Source organism: Erinaceus europaeus, chromosome 21 (genome assembly GCF_950295315.1).
Source record: "Erinaceus europaeus chromosome 21, mEriEur2.1, whole genome shotgun sequence".
Taxonomy (NCBI): Eukaryota; Metazoa; Chordata; class Mammalia; order Eulipotyphla; family Erinaceidae; genus Erinaceus; species Erinaceus europaeus.
This window is the reverse complement of record NC_080182.1, coordinates 26,125,332-26,148,792: the sequence shown is the minus strand read 5'-3', so window position 1 is coordinate 26,148,792 and position 23,461 is coordinate 26,125,332. Positions and strand designations below refer to the sequence as shown.

General features: G+C 43.3%; 1 protein-coding gene and 1 pseudogene across 1 annotated transcript in view; one reads left to right on the top strand and one right to left on the bottom strand.

Annotated features, from left to right (window-relative positions):
* Positions 1 to 23,461, bottom strand: part of ITGA9 (integrin subunit alpha 9) — a 399,146-nt gene that overhangs the window by 245,072 nt on the left and 130,613 nt on the right. The window lies entirely within an intron of this gene.
* LOC103108177 (POU domain, class 5, transcription factor 1-like) lies at positions 7,018 to 8,357 on the top strand (annotated as a pseudogene).

Sequence of the window (23,461 nt, the reverse complement as noted above, 5' to 3'; positions counted from 1 at the left end):
CCACCTTCCGGTCCAGTCCCAACTATCTCGTTTGTTTCCTGGTGACTATAAACAGCAGAAAGCCAGTTCCCAGCCAGGGGCCCAGAGCTCCCCAGCAGTCTAGATGGTTGGTTCTCAAAGTGAAGCCCCAGGACTTGCAGAATTAACCACCTCCAAGAGGAGGTCAGAAAAATGCACATTCCAGCTCAATCCCAAATTCTAGGTTGGGCCCAACTAAATCTGTATTTGCTTAAGATCTCTAAGTGATTTTTAGAGAGTGCCTGGCCAAATCAGCATCACAGACTTGGACTAAAGGCCACAAGAGGGCTCCAGTTAGTTTATCTTGTCTTAGCCCAGGCCACACCTCTGGCCAATGTCTGGGCAACACTTTCAGCCATTGACTCACTTCATACCAGGTCCCTCTGATGGGATGGGCTCAGTCTTCTCATCCAAATGTTTTGCTCTTGCCCAATCACCATTTAATTCATTGAGCCAAAAGGCATGGGTAACAGATGGTTTTACTAGACCCCTGAGTCTCATAAGCACAGCTCAGATCTTCGTTGCCTTCTCAATCATGTCTGTCATGTGCTGCCTCCAACTGACATCTCTGTCCTGGGTGGTCACACTGGGACACTCAGTGTCACCAAACTTCACCTTCTGCGCTTAGCAAGCCAGATACTAGCCATCAATAAGCCAACCTCCCTAGAACTAAAACTCCTCCAGTTTCTCCTTCTGTTTTAAATCACCACCCCTAACATCTACATTTCCTTCTCAGAAAGGGGAAAAAAAGTGAGTTAGATGTTTCTGGCCTGGTGAGTCCCAGTTTTTAGGAAATTGGAGGGTGATGGATCTAAAATACAAAAGGCCCACAGCCACTGGATACCTTCCCAGCATCCCACACAAACAACTTCATCTGCACCCTTGCCTGAATTGTTGAGTTAGAGCTTCTTATTTCTGCCCAACTCTCATCAGTAGGTTCTCAAAACTTGAATTTTCACCCAGAACAACTTCTGGATTAATCTTTCCTAAGGCTTTCTCATCTCCCTACTCCCTGCAGCTATTCCAATCTATGCTTATTTCCCTTCTCAACTTGAAGAGGAAAAGGGTCAAAATAGCAACTTCTGTATTTTCAGAAACTAAAGGAAGCTCTCAAGTGTCCGTGGCTACCTGAGTGAAAAGAGGAAAGTATTCCTAGTGGTCCTCACCCCATGTGAATGACAGAGGCAGATCTTCCTTCTTCAGAGATGTCACATGTTCTCTGATGGACTTAAAATGAAACTTCCGGAAATGAATCAGATAGATGATAGATACCAAGAGGCGGCCAAAAGGAGAAGGAAGCCACCTACTAGCCAGATGCAATCTAAACCTATTCAGTTCCACAAATAGAAAACCTCTATGTGATCAGAATTTGCAAAAATAAAAACAAACAAAACAAACAAATAAACACAACACTTTAGGTTCCAAGTTGCTCTTTGCAATTCACAGCTGCATCATTCCCCACTCCTGTCCAAAAGGTAACAACCAGCTGAGATCCAGTTCATGAATCTCTGGTACATTCAGCATGTAATAACAACAGTAGCCAGATAGACAACAGGACTCCAAAGCTGCCCAGGAAAAGCTGCTAAGCACTTGAGAGGTGCTTCTTATCAGCGCTCTGCTGTACACTTGCGAAGAAGTTCAGTCGAGGCAAGAGGTGGCCCAGCTGTGCTGGGACTCCACGGAATCAAAGCAGCTGCTTGGAGACAAGGCAAAAGTCACTGACCAAGCCCCACTTGAGCTGTTTTCTCAAAACTGAATGATCCTCACAGAGTTCAAGCTTCTTGTTTCCTTAATTCAACGCTATGCATTCTTCAAGCAGTTCTCAATAGTGCCAACATTCTGCTATCAGCACAAACTGGAGACTGGGTGTAATCTGGCTTCATGCTCAGCCACTCTTTGGCTCCTGAAATTTATAATCTACTAAACCCAAGCTTCATTTTTTTTTTATTATTAGTGATTGAGTTACAAAGTTATAAGATAACAGGGGTATAATTCCACACCAGCCCTATCACCAGAGTTCTGTGTCCTCATTCTCTCCACTGGAAAACTGCAGTAGCTCTTCTGAGGTCACAGATAAGGGGTGACTATTATTTCTATAACTGTGTTTTTTGCTCTTTTTTCTATAGTTTTGCCTTCTCTTCCTTTCTAAGCCACACCTATACCTATTATGATTTCTGAGTGTCCTTCCTTTTTCCCTCTTCTCTCTCTGGGTCCTGATAGAACTGGGGTTCAGAGCCCTCTGGTCATCTCCCCTAACATTTCTCCCCCCCCCCCCGGGAGGATGGACCAGAATTCTTTCCAGGGTGCAGAATGTGGGAGTTGCAAAAATGGCTTCTGTGATTGCTTCTCTACTGGACTCAGATGCAAACCAAGGTTTCCTAACACCTCCCACTTGTGCAAAGGCCATGACACAGGACTTTTTTTTCCCCGCGTTTCCTCTCCCGAGGCCTCCCCCTTCCATGATGTGACTCTCAGCTCCTCGTCAATCTAACAAGCTATAGCCCTTCTTCAGTGCCCTAGTTTTTCTCCCAAACTTCTCTCCTGGCCTTGCAAGTATGCACAAAACCAGCCACTTCTTTCTGAATCATGAGTACTTCACACCTGCAGGGTTTGTGGCACAGCTGTGTGTTTGTAACCCTCTTCTCCACTGCTGTGTACTTATACCATCTTACTCTTCCTGTATGCCAAGGCCTAGAACAAAGGCTGGTACATGGGAGTAGCAGGATTACATTCAGATAATGAACTAGACCAGAGCCCAGGAAGGCATTATTTTGGCAACTACATGAATGCAGAGTGTCACCTGATGTACATAACCACAGTATGATCAAAGAATAAGACACTTAGGATGCATCTGGTCTGGGGTCCCGCTTATTTCTGAGAAGGACCTGAGATTAATGCCTGAATATCTCTAACCCACAGAAAAATCAACTCCAGAGAACAAGCAGGGTCAGTCACAGTTACAGATGAGGAACACATGAATATTTCTGCCCCAGATCTTCTTCCTCTGTGACTCTGCTTTACTGAGAACTATAGTCAATCCATCTCAGGCTTCTAGCATTTATCTTGCCACAGTACAGCTAAAGTAGTTGCTTCAATTAATTGTGCTGTCATTACAGAGATTCCTAGAACTGAGTTGAATTTTTTTTTTTTAAAGGAAGGGTGTGGAGAGCCAGGTGGTAGCACAGCGGGTTAAGCGCACGTGGTGCCAAGCGCAAGGACTGGCTTCAGTATCCCTGTTCGAGTCCCTGGCTCCTCACAAGCGGTGAAGCAGGTCTGCAAGTGTCTATCTTTCTCCCCCGCCCCCGTCTTCCCCTCCTCTCTCCATTTCTCTCTGTCCTATCTGACAACAGCAACAATAACAACAACAATGTTGGTAAACAACAAGGGCAACAGAAGGGGAAAAAAAGGAAGGGTGGGTGGGAGGTAGCACATCTGGTTGAGCACTCTCACATAATACTAAGCACAAAGACCCATGGAAGAGTCCTGGGTTTGAGCCCCACTCTCCACCTGAAGGGGGGATGCTTCACAAGCTGTGAAGCATATCTGCAAGTCTCTCTCTCCCTTACTACCTCTTCTTCACCCCTCTCAATTTCCTCAATTTCTCTCTGTCCTATCCAATAAAATAAAAAAATGAAACAAAATGGCCACCAGGAGCCGTGATTTGTAGCGCCAGTGCCAAGCCCCAGCAATAACCCTGGAGGCAAAAAAAAAAAAAAAGTACAGTATAATTCTAAGGTCAAATTCCTAGTTTTAATAATGTTCAATGGTGATTTAAGGTGTTACTAATGGTACATGAGCAACTTCTATGTCATTTTGCAACTTCTTGGAGTCTTAAAATTATTTCAAAGTAAAAAGTTACTTAAAATAGATATAGACAAATAATAGATATGAGTCCTGGTGACTGTTCTTGCATTTATGTTTCCATAACCGCATTCTTATGTGACCTTAATTCATAGTGACCTTAATGAACAATGGATACAAGTAGAGTTTTCTGTGTTTCTTATCATTCAAGCACTACCTAAAGACATTCCATTACCACTCAGGGGTCTGTGGTATTTCCCATCTAAACCCAGCCAGCCGGGGTTTCAAAGTGTGACCCCCTCCCCAGACTAGCAGCATCAGTTCCATTTTGAGTTCTTGACAAATTCAAAACTCACAAGCCTTGCTCCTGACTCACAGAATCAGAATCCCTGGGAATCGAACCAGCCAATGTGTTTTCATTTTTGCTGGGGTTTGTGTGTGTGTGTGTGTGTGTGTGTGTGTGTGTGTGTGTGTGTGTGTGATTAAATACACAGAGCATAAAACTGACTGTTTTGATCATTTTTGGTGTACAGTCTGTAGCATTTAGTACAGTCAGATTGTTGGATGAGCATCACTGCCTTCCATCCACAGAACTTTTCCATCTTTCCCAAACCTCTGCTTAAAGGAGTCTTCCAAGTGGTTCTATTCCTGCTCAGTGTGAGAACCGCTCTCTGACAGCCACACTATGTAAGCTGACTGGCTGTATAATGGGTAAGGCATTCTGTATCTTTGCCCACCGTGGTTGATGGTCCTCTGACCAAGGGCTTGATTTGGTTTTAGTACAGAGAAATCTCATCAGTTCATCTACCCATCCCCCTGACCCCACCAACCTAAGGTTACCCACAATATGGGGCAAATTCCTCCTTCTACTAGTCAACCTGAGCTTTAACTAACAGTTGGTCCACAGAAACCAAGCCAGAGAAAGTAATGGGCCTGTGGGGAGCACCCGTTGAGCATTCAACACTGGGAAGTTCTGCACAAGTCATCTTTGTTCATCCTAAATTCCCATGTTGTCTCCTCATCTGCTTCACAGGAGAGGAAGGTGGGGGACTCAGGGGCCTACGCAGGTGTCTACTGTCCTGGTCCATGTATGCAGAGCTGGAAGCATGCTCCAATGTGATCCTCACACTCTTACAGCTAACTAGGAAAGAACCACCACCCTCCCAGGCCAGCAACTACACTAGACAGTTGTCAAAGATCCAAAATCCAGCCTATTTTGTTTAGATTCTATAAGCTCACTTATGCCTTGAACCTCAAAGCTAATTCAACTCTTCTGGAGGGATGGTGTTTAGGGATATCTGTTAATTCCATGATCTTCTTTTAGCCCAGTTTTCCTCATTAACTCTGGGTGGGAATGGGTGTGGGGAGAGTCACACCCTAAGAATTTGGGGTTTGGATTCATAGACTCTTCAATCACAGCATCAGAGTCCTCTAGGACCACACGGTACTTGTACTTGTAGGCATTTAACAAATGTCTGTTGAAATAAAGAGGTGAGTATATCCATCTTGTTGATGTGTCTCGATTTTCAAAAAGACACTCACTTGTCCAATGACTGATTCCTCTTGTCATATGTCAGTAATAATTTAATGATGGGAGGAAGAGAGAAGATCATGTTTTCTTCCATTAAGCTCAGCAATCAATCAAGCCTGTTAAAGGTCCAGCTAAAGTTAGCATGTAATAGGGGCTTTCCAAAAAATTCTCTGCAGTGTAGGAGGTCACTAAAAATACAACACAACAATTAAGTCAGCAAGGGATTCATGGAAATCCATAAATGGTGGGGACCCTAGAGACTGGTACTAGGCCTTAACATGCCTTTGAACAAATGTTATTGATGAGAAGGACCTAGAAAAAAAAATCCCTAGATGACAACGTGATGATTTTGTTTCCATTATCAAAATGTGAAGCCTTTTAAAGAAAAGGATCTATATCAGTAGCAGAAAAAAAGGGTAGGAAGGCATAAAGTCAATTTTAGAGAAAATTATTGTATATTGTAGCAAAAACAACTACATGGGGGGATTATCTTGTGATTAGATGTATGGGGAAAGCTGGAGACTGTACTTCCCTTATATACAATGGCTTCTTAAACCTCTGACAGGTCTCACAAAAACAACAACAACAAGTACTCATTGTTAAATAAAATATGTTTCAAACTTTATTTCAACATAGGATTTAAGATTTTGGGAATTTTTTTAACATAGAACTTGACACAACCCTATGACTCAACCTGCAAATGTCCATGTCCAGTGAAGAAGCAATTACAGAAGCCAGACCTCTCAGTTTCTGTACCTCATAAATAATTTTGGTCCATATTCCCAGAAGGATAAAAAATAGGAAAGCTTCCAATGGAGGGGATGGGATATGGCACTCTGGTGTTGGGAATTATATGGAATTGTACCCATTATCTTACAATCTTGTTAATTATTATTAAATTACTAAAAAAAGAAAGAAAGAAAGAAAAAGAAAAACATCATGCCATGCTATGAAAAAAAATGCTTTTAAAATGCTGGTATGAGGGAGTTGGGCAGTAGCACAGCGGGTTAAGTACATGTGGCATGAAGCATAAGGACCAGCGTAAGGATCCCGGTTCGAGCCCCCGGCTCCCCACTGGCAGGGGAGTCGCTTCACAGCCGGTGAAGCAGATTTGCAGGTGTCTATCTTTCTCTCCCCCTCTCTGTCTTCCCCTCTTCTCTCCATTTCTCTCTGTCCTAACAACGATGACATCAATAACAACAACAATAACTACAACAACAATAAAAAACAAGGGCAACAAAAGGGAAAATAAATAAATATTAAAAATGCTGGTATGGGAGGCAGATGTTGGCACACCTAGTTGACTGCACATTAGCACGTGAAAAGAAGCCAGGCTCAAGACCCCTTTCCCACCTTGCAGAGGGGACAGTTCACAAGTGGTAAAACAGGTCTGCAGGGGTCTATCTTTCTCTCTCTCTTTCTATTTCCTCCTGCCCTCTCATTTTTTCTCTGTCCTATCAAACAAAAAAGGGGGAAAAAATGGCCACTAGGAGCCCTGAGTGTGTAGTGCTAGCACCAAGCTACAGCGATAACCCTGGTAGTAATTTTTTTTAAATGTGGTATAAAGAACACTATTCTTGGGGATTGGAGAAGAGAGAGGCGTCAAGGAGTTGCTTGGAGAGCTCTTCTCTTAGTAGCCCCCCCAGCGTGGGACGCCTTTTTCCCCCATGGCGGGACACCTGGCTTCGGACTTTCCTTTCTCACCCCCGCCAGGTGGTGGAGGTGAAGGCCCAGGAGGGCCAGAGCAGGGCTGGGTTGACCCTAGAACCTGGCTGAGTTTCCAAGGCTCTCCGGGTGGGTCAGGGGTCGGGCCGGGGTTTGGTCCAGGCTCTGAGGTGTGGGCGATTCCCCCCGTGTCGGGTCTTACGACATGTGTGGAGGGATGGTGTGCTGTGGGCCGCAGGGTGGAGTGGGGCTGGTGCCCCAAAGTGGCCTGGAGACCCCTCAGCCCGAGGGTGACATGGGTGCTGGGGGTGAGAACAGCTCCGATGGGGCCTCCCCTGAGCCCTGCGTGGTTGGTCCTCGAATTGCTGTGAAGCTAGAGAAGGAGAGAATGGAGCAAACCCCGAGGAGTCCCAGGATATCAAAGAGCTACAAAAAGAACTTGAGCAGTTTGCTAAGTTACTGAAGCAGAAGAGGATCACCCTGGGATACACTCAGGCTGACGTGGGGCTCACCCTAGGCATTCTCTTTGGCAAAGTTTTTAGTCAAACAACCATCTGCCTCTTTGAGGCTCTGTAGCTCAGTTTCAAGAACAAGTGTAAGCTGTGACCCCTCCTGCAGAAGTGGGTGGAGGAAGCTGATAACAATGAAAATCTGCAGGAGATCTGTAAAACTGAGAAGCTCCTGCAGGCTCGAAAGAGAAAGAGAACTAGAACCGAGTGAGAGGCAACCTGGAGAGCATGTACCTGCAGTGCCCGAAACCCACGCTGCAGCAGATCAGCCACATTGCCCAGCAGCTTGGGCTTCCAAGGACGTGGTCCGAGTGTGGTTCTGCAACCGTCACCAGAAGGGCAAGCGATCAAACAATGACTATTCGCAAAGAGAAGAATTTGAGGCTGCTGGACCTCCTTTTTCGGGGGGACCAATATCATTTCCTCTAGCACCAGGGCCCCATTTTGGTACCCCTGGCTATGGAGGCCCTCACTTCACCACACTCTACTCCTCAGTCCATCTCACTGAAGGTGAAGCCTTTCCTTCTGTTCCTGTCACCTCTCTGGGCTCTCCCACGCATTCAAACTAAGTAAGATGCTTGTACTTCCCAGAAATGAAACATAGAGAAGGGGAGAGCTAGGGAATGAGAGCTCTGGGGTTAATACTAAGGCTTTGGGGATTTTAGTTCTAAATTTACCAAGAAAGGAATTGGGAACTTAAAGAGTAAGGGAAATCTGTTGGGAGGAACTGGCTGGAGGGAAGGTGGTGTTCAAGAATACTCTGGATTTTAATTCCCAATTCACTTAATCTCTTTGTTCTTAAATAAAGAATCCTGAGAGGAAAAAAAAAAGAACACTATTCTTTTTTTAATTATTTATTATTTGATAGGACAGAGAGAAATTGAGATGTGAAGGGGAGATCAAGGAGGAGAGAAAGAGACAGCTGGTACAAGGTTTCCCTCTGCAAGTGAGGAATGAGGCTTGAACCCTGGTCCTTGCACATTACAACATAAGTGATCGACCAGGTGTGCCCCAACCAGGCCCCCAGAGTACTGTTGTTAATCTTGTTGGGATGATTTTTTAACAGGAGACTTTGATGTCATCAATGACATAAGAATGGCCAGCCCGTGCATGTTAGTGGTGCACAGGACGACAGAAAGACGGGGAACTGTCAGATCGGACGGGAGAAACCAAGCTCAGCCCTTCTCATGACATATGAGGCCAGAGTTCAAAAAGGGAGTGGGAGTTGGAAGTCAGCATGAACACTCATAAACAGAAGTTGAGAAAGAAGAACGGAAAGGGAAAGGCAAAGTAGAATTTGACTGAGTTTGGAGTATTGCACCAACGTATTAATATAAATATAAATAAATAAATATAAAAGGGAGTCGGGCAGTAGTGTAGCGGTTAAGCGCAGGTGGCGCAAAGTGCAAGGACAAGAGTAAGGATCCCGGTTTGAGCCCCCGGCTCCCCACCTGCAGGGGAGTCACTTGCTTCGTAAGCGGTGAAGCAGGTCTGCAGGTGTTTTTCTCTCCCCCTCTGTCTTCCCCTCCTCTCTCCATTTCTCTCTGTCCTATCCAACAACAACGACATCGATAACAACAACAATAAAAAACAAGGGCAACAAAAGGAAATAAATAATAATAATAATAAAACTCTGGGTGGAGGGTGAGGGTAGATTTTTCAGCTTCACTAAGGGGGGGGGGTGGACACAGACCTCTGGTGGTGCAAATGGTGTTAAAAGAAGAAGTCAGCATAAATGATTGAAACCCAGCTTGGCAAGGAACCGAAACGGTTACAACATGATGCAGCAAAGCCACAGATATAAAGTGGTCCTCTGGGAGCCAGGCAGTGGCAGCACAGTGGGTTAAGCACACATGGCGCGAAGCATAAGGACCAGCGTAAGGATCCCAGTTCAAGCCCCCTGGCTCCCCACCTGCAGGGGAGTCGCTTCACAGGTGGTGAAGCAGGTCTGCAGGTGTCTATCTTTCTCTCCCACTCTCTGTCTTCCCCGCCTCTCTCCATTTCTCTCTGTCCTATCCAACAACGACAGCAATAACAACAACAATGATGATAATAAACAACAAGGGCAACAAAGGGAAAAAAATACATTGGTCTTCTAAAAATGGCAGCCAGGTACCCAAAAATACCCATTGCACATGACATTAATGGGGTGCAAAGAGTGAAGAGGAACTGAAACCAACAAGAGGCTGGGCAGGAAATGCGCCTGTGCATTCACAATGAACTGGTAGGTTTGTTTATTCACAGACCCCTTAGTAAAGCAATTGGGGATTAGGCACCACCCACACCATAGTTCTCTGGAAGGGCTGGCTGAAAACACACTGCTTCAGTTCAAGGCTTAATTATAACAACTCCAAAATTAGAGGGGCGCAGAAATTGCTGGCCACCCTCTCTAAGACAAATTTAAATTAGAGGAGCTCTCAGATGAAAGTTTTTCCAGCTGACTATTGTATTGGGTCGTGTGACCTGTTGAGTGTTCATCTACTTCCTAGTATAGTCAAACAGAATATTTTTTATACACATCTATTCTAGAACATCTTGGATGGCAGAGAAACTAACTAAAAATGGATCAATGATCTAAATGTAAACGCTAACATGTAAACTTTGAGTAAAATATCTTGGGCATAACTTCATCCTGGATATAATCCAACTTCTCTCTAGCATACAGAAAACGTTTATTGAGCAGTTAGTCATCGTCAATTACTCTACTCGGTCCTGCGGATACAGAAAGAAACGAGGCAGTCCCTGATGCCAACTGTCTTAAAATCTTTCAGGAGCTTTTTATGACGTAGTCCGTAATAAAACCATTTTAAATCCATGTGTATATATATTTTTTTGTTGATTCTACCTAGGTTGTAACCTAAGTTTATGGAAACTTCTTGGCTCACTAATTGATCAGAGAAGGATATCATCTGCTATATGCTAACCCTTCTCTTGACAAACAGATGGGAAGAAGACGTGAAGCTCAAAGAAATATAGGGAGATAAACAAATGTCAGATTCAAGAGGACACCAGAGCCAGACATCAGTCTGTTTAATCCAGATCAACATGTGTGTGACAAGAATCAAGTCAGCGATGGCTCCAGAAATTGAGATTATACCAGGCGATCTGAAGAAGGAGTAACCTAGCTAGTGTAAGGATGTTCATACATTGCTGTTGAGCCAGACAGGCTGGTTTGAATATCTTCTTCATTTCCCCAACTTCTGTGGGGTCCAGGAAGATAAATGGTGGGAAGGACAAATGCAAAGGAAGAAAAGAATACAAAAAAAGGATATGGATAATTCACTAAAGGAATGAAGGGACTGGAGATGATAAACCTCAGAGGAAACAGGAAGTGAGGGGGGATGCTAACAAGCCTGCCTGTGGCTGCTCTGGGGTAGAACAAGAAGGGAGCTATGACTGATTCCACAAGGTGGACTCTGCTTCAGCACAGGGAGCAACTTCTGGGTTATCTGTATTGTCCAAAGCCGGATGTGCCACCAAGCACCGTGGAGTCCTCCCATACTGGGTGGTGAGAGCAGAGACACCCATAGTAGTCTCAGAGCTCCATTCATAGTCCTCCTCTCTGAGAACAGGAGGAAACCCACCAGCAGAGCAGCTACAGGCAGAGGAGCCAAAGGCTGGCCAGCATTGCATTTCACAGGCATCCTATGCAGGTGGAGATCATTACTTGTGACACACAGGAAATGCTTATACCCTGACTTCAACATCGGAAGCATTTAACCCGCTGGAGAGCTCTCTTACTTCATCCACCTCTTGTACCCTTTGAGCCTCAATGCATTAACGGGGCTGACAAAGGAAGCCTGGACAGTCTGTTACTTATGCCCCTGAGTGAGCAACACAAACACCAGAAATGAGGGTCTCCCTAGTCCAAGTACTTCATACCCATTTGCTCAGCCCCACCCTCTCTAGCACAACTCCGGGCAGCCCCTCAATCCTATCAAAGCAAAGGGGGGGGGATAACTCAGCAGTACAGCACAGGATTTGTATGCATAAAGTCCCAGATTTGAGTCCTGGTACTGCCCATGCCAAGCTGACTGGTGCTCTGAACTTTCACTCTCATAAACAAATCTTTAAAAAAAAAATGCCTATATAGATCGATCTGCCAAGGCCCATGTCCACTGGAGAAGCAATTATAGAAGCCAAAACTCCTATCTTCTGTACCTCATAAAGAATTTTGGTCCATACTCCCAGAGGGGTAAAAGATAAGGGAAGTAAACCAAATGGCTCTGTAACTTCCATCAGGACCAGCATCATTTGTCACCAGGAATCTTGTTTTTATACCATCACTGAAACGGAAAATCTGGAAAACAACAGAGGAAGCCAGGCACTTTATTTCTTTTTTTAATGTATTTTTTAAATATTTATTTATTCCCTTTTGTTGCCCTTGTTGTTTTATTGCTGTAGTTATTATTGTTGTCATTGTTGTTGGATAGGACAGTGAGAAATGGAAAGAGGAGGGGAAGACAGAGAGGGGGAGAGAAAGACAGACACCTGCAGACCTGCTTCACCACTTATGAAGTGACTCCCCTGCAGGTGGGGAACTGGGGGCTCGAACCGGGATCCTTATGCCAGTCCTTTTGCTTTGCGTCACATGCGCTTAACCTGCTGCACTACAGCCTGACTCCCAGCACTTTATTTCTTTCATCTGAGAAAGAAGTGGAAAAAAGAAAAGACACCTGAAAGTAGTAACAGGTATAAGGATACTCAGAAATGAAGTGAAGGCAGGACCTTTGAAAAAATGGGCAAAAAGGATAGACAGACAGACAGACAGACAGACATATAGTTATAGAATCAGCCCATATCTGTGACCTTGGAAGTTTCCGATGGAGGGGATGGAGACACAGAACTCTGGTGGTAGAAATCATTTGGAATTACACCCCTATTATCTTATAATTTTGTAAATCAATATTGAATCACTAATAGAAATAAATTTTAAAAAAACACCCTAAAACTAAAATAACATTTGGAGAAAAAGAAATTAAACTAAACAGAAAGTTGGTAACACAGGGCATCGAGCAGGCAGCAGTGACTGACAGCCACCAGAGAGCAAGGATGCTAATGTGGTCACAGAGATGGCAATCACTGTGCCTCCCTCAGGCTTCCTGAAATGTGGGGAAGGTTGTGCATATGCTCATTACCATGCCCAGGATGGCCAGGGCGCTCAACTCTCCCGTTCAGGAATATCAGAGTCGTGCTTTCTAGCCTAAGTCTGAAGGCGAGCTTTCCAGCACTGTAATGTTTCTCAGAACCTCGGGTGATGGGAGCTGTACTATTAGCAGCAGGCAATGAAGGAAATGTACCTGCCTAGATGAATTCACCCTCAGACGAGAGCCCCACCACCCTAAATGACTAGGAGGCTTGACACCAGATCTGCAGTGTCCAAGATGCTGGTGACTACCCACGTGTACTTAATGAGCTGGAATAATGTGGTTAAAAAAAATTCCCTGGGTTTAAGCACTTAGTACAAAAAAAAAAAGTAGCCCTAATTTTGGTAATGACTACATGTGGAGTAACACTATTGTATTTATACTGGGCTAACAAACAGATGTTCAAATTAATCTCACACCTGTTTTTTTTTTTCAACATCTCTTCTAGGAAAAAGAAATTTTACAATTGTACATGTGACCTGCATCACATTTTTAAAAAATTATGACAGAGGGACTGGGTCAATAGCATAATGGTTATGCAAAAGGCTTTATGCCTGAGACTCTGACATCCCAGGTTCAGTCCCCAGCATCATCATAAGCATGGGCTGAGCAGTGCTCTGGCCTGTCTCTCTCTCTCTCTTTCTCTCTCTGTGTGTGTCTGTATCTCTATCATTAAAATAAGTGATTTTTTAACTTAAGAAAGAAAGATAAGAATACCTCTCCATCATACACAGTACTGGCTGTAAGTTGAACCTAGGACCTCATGCATGCAAAGAATCTGCTCTATCCCTGAGCCACCTTCCTGTCCCCACATCTTATTTCTATCACACAGCCCTGCTGTGGAGCTATCTCTTTGCTCTGCATAGAAGGAAGGGGACTCCACTGACTGATTATCTATGCCTGGCTCAACCTCTGACTTGAACCAACCACATACCACCAGACTTCCCAGCAAGCCACAGAGCCAACTTCTGCCTGGAGAAATTGCTCTGTGTGGTTTTCTTAGAGATCACAGAGCTCTGAAACATTTCCTGAAATTGTCTGAGCTCTCCTGCAATCCCCTCCAGAGCAGCTTAAGTAGTGTCTGGGAAGGCACGTGGGAAAGAGTACATCAGACCTCTCCACAATCACACCTGTGTGTGTGTGTTGGGTGGGGGGGAGATGGTTACTAAACAAAAGCCAGAATCACAAAGGGCTAAAAGAGGCAGCTGGAGCACCTGCCTGGGAAGTCTAACTCAATGCATTTACAGAAGACACTCGTGTTTGTGTTCTCAGGTGATCCTCTTTCCTATTCCTAGTTGATCATGCGGAGCAAAAAGCAGCAGCTGCCAGCACATACAAATAAATTTTGAAGAGAGACAGAAATTGAGAGGGGAGGGCAAGATAGGGAGAGAGAAAGAGAGATGCCTGCAACACTGTTTCATCACTTGTAAAGCTCCCCCCTGCAGGTGGAGAACAGAGGGTTGAACTTGGGTCCTTGCATGATAACATGTGCATTCTATCATATGTGACACCACCACCTATCCTCCTCACCACATTCTCACAGCAGAAACAAGAGCTCAAGCAATTTCTTACTTGCCCTTTCATCCTCTGCATCCAAGAGAAAAGACTCAAAGAAGAAAAAAGGAGAAAACCATTCAAAAGTATTTGGCTTTAAAGGGGCTTATACTTCAAGGAGACTCTAGCCTTTGAGAAAGAGAAATCAGTTCTGATATGGTTATGCCCAACATGCTCTTGTGGAGTTTAACAGAAGAGCTGAAAAAAAGTAGTGCTCCGTATAGAGACACCTTCAAGCAACAACAGGGAGAGACTTAGGACACCTCCTAAGCCTCCTATACAACCTCCCATACAAGGGCACTCCCTCTATTAAGCATCACAATGGACAACAGGTCACACAAGGTCACGGAAAGCCAGAGCCTCCCTACTGAAATGATGGCTCCAGACACTGGCAAGGCTTTCCTACCATCAGTGCTGTGAGGAGAGGGGTCAGAGCTGGTAGTCTGCATCCATCCTCTGACTCTCACCTGTCACTCCCAGTGCCTATTTCTTCAAGCTTCTTGCTTTGCAAAGTGGGGGGGGTGTCTATAGGGTCCATAGACCAGTGGAATTAACATCATAGGAGAACTTGCTAGAAATTCTCCCTAGTCTGCTGTATAACTATGTGCACTTAACAAGCCCTCCACCCCCAGTAAGTTGGAGGAGTTCTGTAAACTCTCTCAAGAAGGTAACCAGGCTGCTGATTTACTCCGATCCAGGTTAATGAAAATAAACAAACACACAAGAAAGAAGTCAATTGAGAGACCTCAGTCACCATCTGCCTGCCTCCCTTTCCACATATCATTTCTTGCTTTCTCCATGCTTTCTATTTTTCTCTTCACCATCTGCTTTTAATTACTAAGAAGAAAAAAAAATAGTAATCCTCCAAGTACCTATGAAACGATTCTTGACCCATTCCAAATGCAGAGGCAGCTAGGTATAGTAAAAGATGATTTCCAGAGTAAAGGAAAAGGGAGCCAATGTTTACCAAACCTCTACTGTGACTGATACTCTTTCCCATGTTTGGTTTAGGAAAGTGAAGCACAGAATAAAAGTGAAGCAATTTGTCTCCACCCACAAGGCTGCCCACAGACCTGCCCAGCCCAGCCTGTAGCATCCCAAGCAGGAAAAGTGCTTCACTTCACACTGCTGAGCTGAAAAAGACTCTCTCCTTCCACTATGAGCAAGAACACTAGGAAGTAGGGCCTTTCTGGGCTAAGAGACAATTCTGCAATATGTCTCCAACCTTCAAATGCCCTCCCTCCCTTTTGACCAGAAATTCCATTTCCATCTCCCACTCCACCATGCCAGCTTTTCTGGAGCCTCACCACACAGAGAAAGGAGATGGAAAATACCAAATGCAAGAGTGTGAGCGCTTACCTCACAGCAAATCATCCAACTTTGTTATAATATTCTTCCCTCTGCATATGGTTATAGACCCTCATTGTGTGCATACAGCCGCGTGCGCGCGTGTGTGCGTGTGTGCGTGCGTGTGTGTGTGTGTGTGTGTGTGTGTGTGTATGTCCCTAAAAAATAGGGAGTCGGACAGTAGCGCTGCGGGTTAAGTGCACGTGGTGCAAAGAGCAAGGACCGGAGTAAGGATCCTGGTTTGAGCCCCCTGCTCCCCACCTGCAGGGGAGTCGCTTCACAGGCGGTGAGGCAGGTCTGCAGGGGTCTATCTTTCTCTCCCCCTCTCTGTCTTCCCCTCCTCTCTCCATTTCTCTTTGTCCTATCCAACAACAAGACATCAATAATGACTACAACAATAAAACAACCAGGGCAACAAATAAATAAATATTTTAAAAAAAAGAAAAAATAATGCTAAAGTTTGTGTGGAACCATAAAAGACTGCAAATTGTCATAGCAATTCTGAGAGGAAAGGAAAATAAAGAGACGTAATGCTCCCTGACTCCAAGTTTACTACAAACCCAAAAGTCATTAAAGTATCAAAGTACTGGGACAAAAAAAAAAAAGAATTCTGGAGGTGCTCTAGTTATGTATTTGGTTAGTGTGTGGTACTTAAAAGAATTCTGGAGAAAGAAACAGAGACAACATCCTGTAACATTCTTAAGATTCAGATTCTAATGAGTGGATGTGAAGTGCATACTGAGTGGCTGATTGCAATCTCTCCTCTTATTCATGTTTCGATCTCACTTGGGGGACTTGATATACGTGACCACAACCTGTGATGACTTCATGTTCTCTTCTAGCAAAGTTCACAAATGGCCTACTCAGGGTCCACTCTTCCACCCATTTCCCCTTTAGAAAAAGAAAATAAGCACAGCAAGCTGCCAAGTGCTTATTTAATTTTATATAAACACACTCTCTGAAGCTAAAGCACGTGTAATTGTCAATGGGAAAATAAAATATAAAAACCCATGAAGTACTGCAGTAGATACAGTATTGGGCTCTTAAGCAGAAAGTCTTGAGTTTGATCCCTAGCATCACATGTGCCGGAAAGATGCTCTGGTTCTTTCTCTCTCTCCTCCTCCTCCCCCTCCCCTCTCATTAATAAATACATCTCCTTTTTTCTTTAAAAAAAAATGTTCTTTCCTACTCCACTAGGGAAAATCGACCTGCCAACACCCATGTCCAGCAGAGAAGCAATAACAGAAGCCAGACCTTCCACCTTCTTCACCCCAAACACAATTTTGGTCCATACTCTCAGAGAGGGAGAAATGTTAGGGGAAGACGAGCAGAGGGCTCTGAACTCCATCAGGACCCAGAGAAAGAAGAGGAAAAAAGGAAGGACATTAAAGAGTAATAACAGGGATAGGTGTGACTTGGAAAAGAAGAAAAGATGGGGCCATGGGATAAAAACAGGCAAACATGTACAAATATAGATAGATAAGTGTAGAAATGTATACTTAACCCATATCTTCAACCTTGGGAAAATTGCTGTAGCTCCCAATAGAGGGAATGGGATACTCTGGTTTCTCTTTAGATCGTACAAATCTTTCGCCTTTTACCAATAGAGGGAATGGGGACACAGAACTCTGGTGGTGGGAATGGTGTAAATTATACCCCTTATCTTATAAATGTGTAAATCAATATTAAATCACTAATATACTTAAAATTAAAAAAAATTTAATTTATAAAATTGCTCTTGAAGTTATTTCTTTTCTTTTTTTTTTTTTTTTGCCTCCAGAGTTATTTCTGGGGCTTGGTGCCTGCACTCGAATCCACTGCTCCTGAAGGCCATTTTTCCTGTTGTGGCCCTTGTCATTTATTGTTGTTGTTGTTATTATTGTTGTTGTTGTTGTTATTGTTGTTGCTGTCATTGTTGTTGGATAGGACAGAGAGAAATCGAGAGAGGAAGGAAAGACAGAGATGGGGAGAGAAAGACAGACACCTGCAGACCTTGTGCCAGTCCTTACACTTTGTGCCATGTGCGCTTAACCCACTGCGCTACCGCCCAACCCCCTTGAAGTTGTTTCTAAACAGAACTTGGCTCTAATCCTAATGTAAAAGAAATACATGTGATGGCCAGTATTTAATAACAACAAAGTTGACTGTGATCCATGAGCAACCTCAGGGTAAATAAACACTACAGCCACAAGTACCACTGGCAGGTATTCTCCCAGTAAACAAACAAAAATTAATAATAAAGCTTCAATATCTGCTCTGTCCCGTAGGGCAGCCACCAGGCACCTGTGATTATTTTAGTTTAAAATGCTCAACTCCTCAATGACAGCAGCTACCTTTCAATTGTTCATTAGTTAGCAATCTGTGGTGGCTACCATATTGGGCAGGGTGGATCCAGTATATTTCCACTGCCACAGAAAGCTCTCGTGGACAACAAAGCTCTAGATTAGGATCTATGAGGTGTCCAGCTAAAATAGTCCCTACCCACCCCAGTCCAAACCAGCCGAATACTGTCTTCTCAAAGAATTTCACAAACCAACTCAAATTTTTATATAGAAATGTAGATGATACAACCTATTACATATCATTACATACTTAATTTAGAGCTGTCATTTATAAGATGTCTGCTTCATAATGAAATGAATTATTAAAGACAACATGAGGACAAATACACAATCCAAGGAGAGATGGATGTTTTATATTAGTGTGACTGAAGTCATTGGAGAAGAGAGGCTATATCAGTAAATGAAAGATTTAAGATTTATATGAACAGTGAAAATGTTCTGTTTTATATTACAAAAATAAAATCCAGATATAGTGAATACCAGTATATAAAAACAAATATCCAGTTAATTCTGATCAGTATTTTGACCTCAAAGACAAGTATTTTACATATATATATATATATATATATATATATATATATATATATCATGGTTTGTGTCACTTTTAACTTGAATATAACAAATTTCCATCAGTAAAGAGCAGAGCAATAATATGCCCATGGTAGAGTCCAGTAGAACACCAGTTTTCATAGCATTATGAAAATTATACAATTTAAGAAAAAAAAAATCAATGAGACAAATTTGTAAATTTCATTTAAAAATGCTAAAATTACTGTATTGACCATGGATATTGATCATGGTATGATATTGGTCGCCTTTTCGAAAATGAGAAAGCTTTGGGTAAGGTTATATTTATCTGTAATAAAAAATTAAGGCAAAAAAATATTGGTTTGTCGGGAAAGTCATGATACATTTTTGCATAGAAAAATATGTCATGACTTTCCAGACAATTCAACACCTAGTGAGAAAATGTCTCTCTTATTAAAGGACCTAAAATACCCCTCCCCAAAATAAAAGGAAAAAAAAGAATGGTCTTAAGATATGGATCAAATTTATTTTCTCTAATAAGAAGGCAGAAATAAAATCTATACAGAAATCTTTAAAAATCTAGTGTATAACTACTGAACATACTGACTTCTTTATCCTAAGCAATAAGGCTTCCAAGGCTGCTTTTATTTTTTATTTTTTAATATTTATTTATTTCCTTTTTGTTGCCCTTGTTGTTTTTATTGTTGTTGATGTCGTCGTCATTGGATAGGATAAAGAGAAATGGAGAGAGGAGGGAAGACAGATGGGGAGAGAAAGACAGACACCTGCAGACCTGCTTCACTGCCTGTGAAGCAACTCCCCTGCAGGTGGGGAGCTGGGGGCTCGAACCAGGATCCTTACGCTGGTCCTTGCACTTGGTACTATGTGTGCTTAACCCGCTGCACTACCACTCGACTCCCCAAAGGCTGCTTTTAACACATGTTGTCTAAAATGGATTTGTAGGGGGCCAGGTGGTCATACACCTGGCTGAGTGCACACAATGCAGTGCACAAGAACCCAAGTTCAAGACCACAGCCCCTAACTGAGTGGAGAAGCTCCATGAGCAGTGAAACAGTACTGCAGATATCTCTTTCTCCCTTTCTATCTCCCCCTTCCCTCTCCACTTCTATCTCTATCCAAAATAAATAAACAAACAAATAAGTAAAATTTAAATGGACTTGCAACCATCGGGAAGCTGACTTAGCAGTAAAGTGCTAGGCCTGCATGTGTACAGACTGAGATTCAGTCCCCTGCACCACATGTCAGAGTAGTGTTCTGGTTCTCCCTGTCTCTGAAAATAAATAAAATAGAATCATGGCATGTACTCAGGGGGAGCCATGGGAACTGACCCTCAGAAATCCTTAGCTGGAATGGACTCTTTCCTCAGGGGAGGAATTCTCCCAACCAACTCCCACCGCCACCCTGACCCAGATATAACCATCACCCTCTAACCACCGTTTTTATCCACATGTCTTAATGTAATGTACAGTACAGAGGGGAGCACCCTCCCCCACTTCCCCTCTAGCGATTCCCAACCCACACATGACTTTCATTATTAGCCTGGCATTGAGCCCGCCCTCCAGCCTGCTTCAGCCAGCCATGGAGACAGCCCTGGATGCCTAGTGAGCAGGGGCCAGGGGCAATGCCTTTGCAAAAAACATCATGGCTGAGTTCACTGAGCTCATCCATCCTCAATGACCATCTTGGGATCTTTCACAAGTAAATGGATGTGTCTCAGACACAAATGCCTTAAGTGAAAGAAGAGACAGCAGAGGCTTCTTTCCAACTTCAAAAGGAGTTTGTGGCCTGATCCAGAGATCTTTGGGGGTAAACTGGGTGACTAGCTGCTACACAAAATGAGGTTCCTTCATCTACTGCTGACTGAACGAGGTAGGGATCATGGAGGATCAACAACTAGGCCAGAGAATGGCAGATGAAATCTCTGGGAATGGATGCTTCAGGAAGGTGTGGAGAAGACCAAGGATGTGAAAAGAGTATAGTTTGGGCTAACTGATAGACTATTTCTACTAAAAGCGAGTTGGTAAGAAAAGTACAGGGCCTAATCTTGGGTTCCACTTGACTAAGTCTCTCTTGACCAAGCAAGAGAGCCAAAGGGTTGAGAATACATAAGGGGTAGCCAGTTCATCCTCACTATCCAGGATTCAGTCTCAAGAGGTGAGGAGACTCCCAGGGTTTAAACAGCCCATGCAAGAGACCATCTACCCCCTTTGCCAGGTCTCTCTTTCCTGTACCAAACTCAATAATCATCTCAGTGACAGAGAGAGGGTTCCTGAACAGAATACCTGCATGTGTACATGAGTAAGAGGTAAGGAGTAGCAAGCTCAAATAACCTGATTAATTTTTTCCACTAATTTAAACGGAAACCATTAATTCATCTAGTAATTTCTGTCAAAATACAGATGTTTTTTTTTTATTTTGTAGACACTAAAGATATATGCAAACAGAAAAAGCTGTGGTCTAGCGGTTAAACTGGCCCTACTAATTTGTTTTCCGATTAATCATCAATTTGGAAACTCACAGGAAACAAGAAGGATAATCAAAGATCTGTGTGAAAGTCAGGACTAGAGTGATTATGAATGACTCAGTAACAGACATATATATAACAGATCACGTGGTTACTGAGTGGTGCTCACTGCGGCTGGCTTGCAAGAACCAATTGTTAACTTTTCAGAAAACCTATGATCTGTAAACACAACCATGATTAGTGTCACAGGGCAGAAATTTGCAGTCAATAGGTTCGACTGAGATAAAGGTAATACTAAATACTCATCACTTCCTAATTGTTTCATTGTATGTTACTATCATTTAGGTTCTTGAGATTATTTAGAGCTATTGTGTTAGTACATGACAGAAGTTCTATACAATGCTATTCATCTTTCTTTTTTTATCTTTTTTGTCTCCAGGGTTAGCACTGGGGCTCAGTGCCTGCACTATGAATCCACTGTTCCTGGAGGCCATCTTTTTTTCCACTGCTGTTGCTGCTGCTGTTATTGTTACTGTTGTTGCTGCTGTTGGAAAGGACAGAGAGAAACTGAGAGAGGAAGGGGAGACAGAGAGAGGGAGAGAAAGACAGACACCTGCAGACCAGCTTCACCACTTGCGTACAGTAACTGTACCTCCATGTTCACGGCAGTATGCTTGCTCTACAGTGACCAAAACATGGAAATTGCCCAAGTGTACATTTGTAAATGAATAAAGAAATTATGGTGTACACACAGACACCCTTTAAAAAAGAAGGGAATCCTGGCGGGGGGTCGGGGGGAGGGGAAGGAAATCCTGCCATTTGTGACATGAATGGACACTGAAGGCATTGTGCTAAGTAAAATGAGTCAAACAGAAAAAAGTAAAACATCATTTTATCTTACCTATATGTGAAATCTAATAATGCAAAAACCCAAACCCAAGGTAGAACAGATTTGTGATTACCAAGGGTGAGGCAGGAAAAAAAGGTGAAAGTGCTCAAAAATGATTGAAACTTCAAGTTATAAAGTAAGTGAGTCCTCAGCATGTAATTGGTGACTGTGGTTAATTGTGCTCCTGGCACAGATCAGCTCCAGACAGAAAAGCTGCAGGCCTCCCACTCTTGATTCCTCACCTCCCCCCATCGCACGACTTCAGCTCACTGTTCAACTAGACACAAGCATGGTCTCCCAGAGGTGATAGTGAAACCAAGCCATTCTTAATGGCAGGACTTTAAGTATGGTTTCTAAATCCCAATCTCCCATATCCTTAGTGACTAGAGCCCTTCAGCAAACATCCAGACCGTCTATGTATGGCCCTAGAGACAAAGAAAGCCTACCAAAGGAGCACAGCTAACTGCAGGAGTGAAGGAAAACCTCCCCAGTTTTCTCCAGGCAACTATGGCTAAGACACTTATATTCTAACAAGAGTGGTGCAAGATCACTTCAGAAACCACCAGCCCTCTTCCATCTGCCTTCATCAGTTCTCCTTAACAAACATTCCTTGTGACACTGCAGGTCTGGGGCCAGGAAACGGCTCTGACAACAGCAGGAAGATCAAATCTATCGCCTTCCCACGGCAGACTGTGGCCTTCCAGAAGGGGGCCTGGCACACTTGTAGAGCATTAGACAGATGTGCTGGTCTGTAAATTGCAGATAAAGTCAGCTTGGAGCTCATCTTTAAGACATTTTCTGGACAGGTTATATGACTCAAAGGATAGTCTTTGAACAGGATACCACACAGACATGAACAAACAAACAAATCAGGACATTTTATGATGTATGCCAACACAGAACAACTTCCAATACCCATTAAAAAATAAGTCTGATTGACATATAATGCACATATAACAGCATCCACTGATTTTACTTATATACTTTGATGAGATTAATAAATAATTGTAGTCATATAACTATGATCCAGAATATGTTCATCACCGAGTTAGTGTCTCTTTGCCATCTGCTATCATCTTATCCCTGAAAACTCCTCGTCTGTTTCCTAGTTTTTTTAGTGAGCCTTTCCCAGAATGTCACAGAAAGGAAATCACTCTACAGTAGCGTTTTGTGGTTGGCTGCTTTAAGTTAACATAATGACTTAAAAATTCAACCAGGGCTGGCAAAGTATCTCATTTGGGTAGTGTGTTAGCTCTGTCATGTGCACGACCCAAGTTCAAGTTCAGCCTCCACCACAGTGGAAGAAGCGCGCGCGCGCGTGTGTATCTGAAAAAGCCCAGAAGCGTGTGTGTGTGTGTGTGTGTGTGTGTGTGTGTATGTGTGTATGTGTATCTGAAAAAGCCCAGAAGCGTGTGTGTGTGTGTGTGTGTGTGTGTGTATCTGAAAAAGCGCAGAAGCATGTGTGTGTGTATGAGTGTGTGTGTGTGTATCTGAAAAAGCCCAGAGCAGCGAAGCCCTAGTGACAAAAAATAAACTCATCTAAATTATCCTATATATCAGTAATTCATTCTCTATTGCTGGTAATATTCCATTATACAGATTTACCATTCTACTGTTGGACAGTTTGTTAATGTAAGCTGCACAA